We start from the raw sequence: 6,851 nt of genomic DNA on the forward strand, positions 1-6,851 counted from the left end.
CATTTTTTTATTTTTTTTTAGTTTGTTACTTTGGTGCTTACTGTGCCTCTAATTTTACATAGGAATCTCTCTCTCTCTTTCTGAGAGGAGTTTGAAAGCAACAATACAGCAAGGCCCTGTGATGTGCCAAGGTAACATGTGTACTGTAATCTTTTGGCCTCCCTTCCCACACGCACTCAGACCTCAGTTCCGTTTTTGGAGTCTGCAGTTCACTCTGAGATTTGGTTTTGTGCTGGTCGGTCTGGCTGGATTCCAAGCTGGAAGCTTTAGCTTGTGCATAAAACCTGGAGGGGTTTGCTCTGAAGATTGTTTCCCCGGCCCTGCTTTTCAGCAAGTAAGCTATGAAAACACAGGGCTCATAGTTACGATCTGTTTGTTTGTGCCATTTGTGATTTGAAGTCAATGGCAGCTTCAGATGCCTAAATATGGAGATAAGAACTAACCCTAGGCCTCCAGGTTTTTATTCGTAGGTATTTTTGATTGTAATGCACTCAGCTCGAACACCTGGGCTTGAACCTTGGAGTCTGCACTTGAACTTTAAAGTTCTGTCTATCCTCTTTATTTTTGATAGTTAATTTATTTGGCAGCTGACTAATAAATGAAGGTAACAATATACTTCAAGTGTATTCTGTATCTGCTTTTCTGGGGTTGCAATCTTTATGAATGTATCTAATCTGAAGCAATTTTTAATTCAACATGAGAAGAATTCTGGAGTTTTAGCATGTTCTTTGGAAGGCATTATTAATATTGAGGTTAATTTATTTGCTGTGAGTTGCTTCTTCCATTGCTGGGTGGCATTGTTGTCTGTACTTCAAAGTTACCACTTGCTGCGATTGAGTACTGTATTGGCTGATGTGTGTTTTATATGTGTGTGGTATCTGATGTAACATTAAACCCTTAAAAATCTAAATTTAAGACACTGAATTCAAATTAATTTAATTTATCGTGCCACATCATCATCTAAGACTTTTTAAGGTCTTAAATGATTATGTGTTACATGTATTGAGCATGTACCTGGTCATAATTGGTGTGAAGGAAATGTTTTAATAGCTGCTTATTCTAAATCTTTAACTTTTCAGTAGTACTTAATTTGCCATCGGGTTCATACCAGTGTCTTAGGTTTCTAATAAGTAAAGAAGTGTATAATGATTTTGAGTATTACATGTGAAAGCATCTGCTCAATAAGTACAAATGCTATAATAAATGCACTACAAATCTCTTTTATTAGACCAACCCAAATAGTTGGAAAATAATTATTAAGCAAGCTTTTGGGTTCAAAAACCCTTCGTCAGGCTAAGGAAGTTTCAGCAGTTGGTGTGTGCTCTTCCTGGATGGAATGAAAAGTAAAGAAGCCAGCTGCTGGGCTGGTCTGCATACAAGACAGGTAGTCAGTGAAAATGTAGATAAACAACCTACACCCCTGCTACGAATCTCTTTGAAGTTTTCTGTGTGCAGAGTTTGACTGCAAGCAGCTTACATTGGGTTAAATCTCATGCTCTTTCTCAATAATAGTTCAGTAAGAATTGCCATTTTTCCTTTATAATATGGCAGAGGGATCTTTTTAATGGGAAGATGTCAGAGGATTTTGTAGGTGTAAGCCAGTCCCTTCAACATTATTTTCAAGTAGTTTATGTTTAATTTTCTGGGTCTCTCTATTTATTTATTTATTTATTTATTTATATTTTAACCAAGATCTATTTCAGTGGAATAATTATGATGTTCCCTATGAGACTGTATTGAAATATCATAAAAAGTGACTGAGAGAATCCAGTCCACCTATCTGATGCTTAGAAGCCTGAATGCTTGTGTACAAAACTGGAATAAATGACAGTGACAAAGACCCTGTGTACCTGAGGTTGTGAGAGGATAAAGAAACAAGAAGTAAGGCTCTTGTGAAATTGCTTCCTTGTGGCCCTTTTCATTTGAATAACTCAAGTATAACAGAGATTTTAACTGAAAGACTGTTAAGCTCTGTGAACCCATGCGTCTCTGCTGACTTTTGCCCCTTAAGTTTTAAGGGTTGTCTTGGGAGTTCTAATTGCATGTCTCCCATGAAATCTGTAGCAAGCCAGTGGCTAAAATCCTGTGGAAGTCTTAAAAGCATGAACTGATAACAAAATATGGCATTATTGCAATAGTGTGCAGATAAACAGCTCTATTCTCTAATAATCTGTGAAGAATGGATACTCCTACACTTCTGTTTTGATAAAAACAGCTCCAGAATAGCTATTATGGAATAAATTGCTATGTATAACACATGTGACACATGAGCTTAACTAAAGCATGTAGTTTTCCATTTACAGCACGAGCATGCTTAAATGGCTTACTTTGTCTCCTAGAAAATGTAAGCAGTTATTGGAATTTACAGCCGTGTTTTTATTTGCATCTGATTAAGTTACAGATGCTTAACTCTGAGGATCAAGCAAAGAGAATTGAGGTGCTTGACAGGTGTAAGGCTATTCAGACTATTGATGACTAAAGAGAGTGCGTGGATCAAATTATATGGTGGGTTGGTGGGTATGGACAGATGTAACAATTGGAGCAACCGACAAGCTGTTAGGATTCAGCTCTCTTACATCTATCTATCTGCATGATTCTGTGGCAAATCAAGTGTAGCAAAATGACTCCAAGTTTCACCCTGCTTCATTCAGGGTCAAAGAGCAATTTAGCTTGCTTGTATCTCTGCAGGATCATGCAGACCTAGTAAGTAAATAATAATAGTTGCTGCACCCTTGGGAGCAGCAGCTAGCCCTCACCTTCTAAAACAACTAAAATATATATTTTTCTATATCCAGTAGTGCAGGGGTGTCAAACTCATTAGGCCCTGTGGGCCAGATGAGTAATGCAGAGCCAGTCAGTAGGCTAGATAGGGCAGTCTGGCTTGGGCCCTGTGTGCGTGGGCCCCGAGTGCGCAGAAACAGACCTATGTTCCATCTGCCAGATGGAAAAAAATCTAAAGTATTCAATCTGACAGCATTTAAAAGGTTAATGCCATCTTAAAATAATGTTAGTGAAGTATTAGAGGAGACTTTAGAAATGCAAGGAAACAACATGCTAAAAAAAGTCAAAAGTCGCAACTTGCTATACAATGTGACACTAACTGGGTGATAAACAAACCAGTCTGGCTTGGGCCCTGTGTGCCTGGGTGGTGCATGCTTTAACCCCAGCCCAGCATTTAATGCATGGGGCCATTCAGACCCCGGGGCAGCACCATGGGCCAGATGATAGAGCTCTGCAAGATAGATCTGGCCCACAGGCCATATTTTTGGATACCCCTACAGTAGTGGATCGAGGATGTCGAAAAGTGGGTGTGGCAGTGCTGGCAACTCACTGCTCACTTGTCTGGCAGTGAGACTGGAGCTCTCAGTAGTGACCCAGCAGTGAAGAAGGCTGTGACTGCACCATCATACCCTCTGTGAATCTGCCCTTGTGTTTGTGTCCACGCTTGTGTGTGTGCATGCACAGATAGGCTAGGCTTTATTTCTCTCTAATTACTTAACTATTCTAAGTACTCTGATTATATATACTGTTATAATGGGTTTGCTTAGGTGAATGCTTTTGTTTCTGTAGAAATAATTATAGTAGTTAAACCTTTAATATAGACACCATATTACCACTATAAATGTATCTTATACTGTTATAGCTTATTCCTTTTTCTGTACAAGATTACTGTACTAGCATAAGTGCATTATTAGGTTCATTGTACCACTTTACTTGTTGTATAGTATGATACAGCTTTTGTGTCCTAAAAATTCTGCAAGTTTCTAAGCCTATGTGAACTTGTGAAGTTCGATGGGTGATATCTAGACTTCTGTGGTTTTCTTTAGAGCTCATACAGCTAATGGAGGGAGGATTTTTATGAAATTTGACTCTAAAGTGGACAAGGTTCTTTGGTTGAATCAGATATCTTTTATTAGACCAACTTAAATAGTTGGAAATTTTTTTTAGCAAGCTTTTGGATTTAAAAACCTGAGACTGAGGAAGTCTCTGACTGCCTGTCTTGCACACACACTACCCCAGCCTCTGGTTTCTTTACTATTCATTCCATCCAGGAAGAGCACACACCAACTGCAGAGACTTCCTTAGCCTGACAAAGGGTTTCTAAACCCGAAAGCTTGCAAAAAATTTTTCCCCCAACTATTTAAGTTGGTCTAATAAAAGATATCTGATTCACCCAAAGAACCTTGTCTGCCTACATCCTTAGACCAAAAGTAACAAATGGCTGTCAAAAATCAGCATTTTGCACCTGTTATATAGATGTCTAATAGAAGTGGAGTGTTGGTTATAGCTGTGTTGGTCTAAGGAAGTGGACAAATTCTCCTGACCCAATCAGTTGTCATGTTGAGCATCAATCCTTCAAACTGCACTTCATGGGAATATATTCTAAGGTGAATGATGGAAGGTAGGTGACATACTCTTCCTTTACTCTTTATATACAAATCTGTTAAATAACTTTAACAGACTTGAGAAAAGATATTGACCGATATTGTTCTTTTCCCAGCACAAGATGTTTGAGACAATAATAGCGATCATGTTTTAAGGATATTTTTTGTGGATTGTCCAAAAAATCATGACTCAGTGCGCAATTGTATACAGGATTAAACTCCTAAATGCTAAAAAAGTTTAGGCTTATCAAAAATATTCTGGGAGGAGAGAAAAATATTTAAAAAAGAAAAAAGGATGAAGGTACAGAAAATAAGCATTTTTCTGCAGCTTGTGTTGCATCAGCAATTCCTTGTACATGGGTCATTTTGTAACAGTTCAGAGGTGGGTTGTCTGTGCTTTGAAAAATTTTCAAAATATTTTACTTAAGTGTGACATGTTGGAAGTAATCTGTTGTATTTCATGAAAACGTAAATTTATTTTGTTTGGAAGCATCTGTAATGCATCCTTCTGGAGTATTGTACCATAATGTTTTTTTGTTGTTTTTTTTTAATGTTTCGAAACCTTTGAAAAGACCTTTTTAACTTAAAATATCTTTCAGAAATGACTAGTAGTCATTGTGGTACATATGTGTTGCTGCTTCCCCCTTAAAATAATACTTTTGAAAAACACGTAAAATGCTTTGTTTTGAAGTTTTATGCTTTGAAAGGGAGAGAGTTAAATTAAGCTCAGTTATTAACTGCATGAGTCATTAGAATTGGGAACAGAAATACTTCTCATAATCTTTGGAAAGAATATTGTTTTTCTGCATAGTGTAAACCTGACAAAACACAAAGCACCAGTTTAATAAACTAGTTGTACTGCTTGTACATGAGAGAATCAAGTATATTAACTGAATTATATAAGCAAAATCAGTATTAGTTTTTGCACCTGTGTACTTTTAAAACTTCAGCTGAAATATTATAATATCATGTCAAGACTAGGAGCCAGGATGTATCATTAATAACCTTTTAATAACATTTTGTGGAAAAGGAGTCAGAATTGCCAACTTTCAATTGTTGGACCAGTATGTATTGATGACACAGCATAATCCATTTTGCTTGCCTAACTTCTAATAGCAAGGTGGAGTGTTTGAAAAAATTAGAATTATTAAGACAAACCAATTAGATCACTCAGTTGAGAAAAGAGAATAATGTGTTGCAAAATGACAGGTGAGATATTTAACTCCACTGAATATTATCACTGTATCTTTTATTGCTATTAAACTTTATAAATTATTACAACATAAATGTCCTGGGTTGTGAAGATTCAGTTAATTCTTGTGTAAATCTCCTGTATGTTTTAAACATTCCATTTAATTCAAACCATTGTGGATTCAGAAGATTAGATTGAATTTTTTCTAATCCTGTTTTGAGGCAAATTAGGTAAAGACTGTTTAATATGCTTAAATTAGTGAGTAGTGTAGAATGATGTTGTACATGTGATAGTCCAGAAGATATGAGACAGGCAAGGGTTTCTTGAGGAGATCTCTTTTAATGGACCAACTATGTAGTTGGGATAAAGTTAGACAAGTTTTCAAATGCAAGGCATTCTTCAACAGGTCTCTCTGGTCACAGGTAAACCAAAGGATCACATCCTGTGCCTGGCTTCCTGTGAACAGAGACCTGATGAACAGCGTCTTTAATTACCGGGAAGTACCCTGAAAATTGAAACATTCGAGCTACTTCTACACTTTCATTTAATAGTACAGTTAACAATAGCTTCCACCCTCAGAGACCATGATTAAAAACCAAACAAAAAAACTTCCAGTTTTTCCCCTCAAAATGAAATAATTAAAAAAAACCCCCAACTTTCTTAAACAATGAAACTATTAATTAAACAATTCTCCAGGCTTGTCAGTGGAGAAATGCTACGTTTTTACCTTCTGCATCACTAGTTTATGTTGCTGCAGAGGTGTCAGAATGCTTCAGTCTTCAGGACAGGTGCAACACTATCATCAGCACTGCATGTATCCTATCAACTTGCTTACATGTTAAACTAGTCTGATTTGTAATGTATTTGGTTAACTTCCTCCTTATCTGGCTTCTGGTACTAAAGAAGAGCTAAGTGTCTGGTAAACCAAAGGATTAGATTAACTCGGAACCATACCTCACATCAGGTCATGTTCTGTGGTGGTTCTGGCTTCAGTGTGTTACGGTTTTATGTGGTTTCCTGTGGCCTCTTACCACTGTGTTCCTGTGTGTAGAGATTAATTGTGACATTCATGTTATTCCAAGGTTAAGCATTTTATCCCCACATGCCTTAGTAAATAGCCTAACTACAGTCAGCAGAAGGATGGCACTCCATAGTCCTGGCTCTAGACCAACTTTTTTAGTGTCTGTGGGCTGCAGGCCCCTCATCCACACATTGTGTGGGCTTCACGTCTTTGGGCTGTCTGTCACGCATGCCGCTCCATGTGAGCTCCTCTC

At 37.4% G+C, this 6,851-nt stretch overlaps 1 protein-coding gene across 1 annotated transcript in view; it reads left to right on the plus strand.

Annotated features, from left to right (window-relative positions):
* The first annotated feature begins 314 nt into the window (after positions 1 to 314).
* ARHGEF3 (Rho guanine nucleotide exchange factor 3) overlaps positions 315 to 6,851 on the plus strand; it is a 298,913-nt gene continuing 292,376 nt past the window's right edge. The window contains exon 1 of the mRNA XM_025211596.1: positions 315 to 334. The gene's annotated coding sequence lies outside the window, so the exon portion shown is untranslated. The remainder of the gene's footprint in view (positions 335 to 6,851) is intronic.

Source organism: Alligator sinensis, unplaced genomic scaffold (genome assembly GCF_000455745.1).
Source record: "Alligator sinensis unplaced genomic scaffold, ASM45574v1 scaffold1308_1, whole genome shotgun sequence".
Lineage (NCBI taxonomy): Eukaryota > Metazoa > Chordata > Crocodylia > Alligatoridae > Alligator > Alligator sinensis.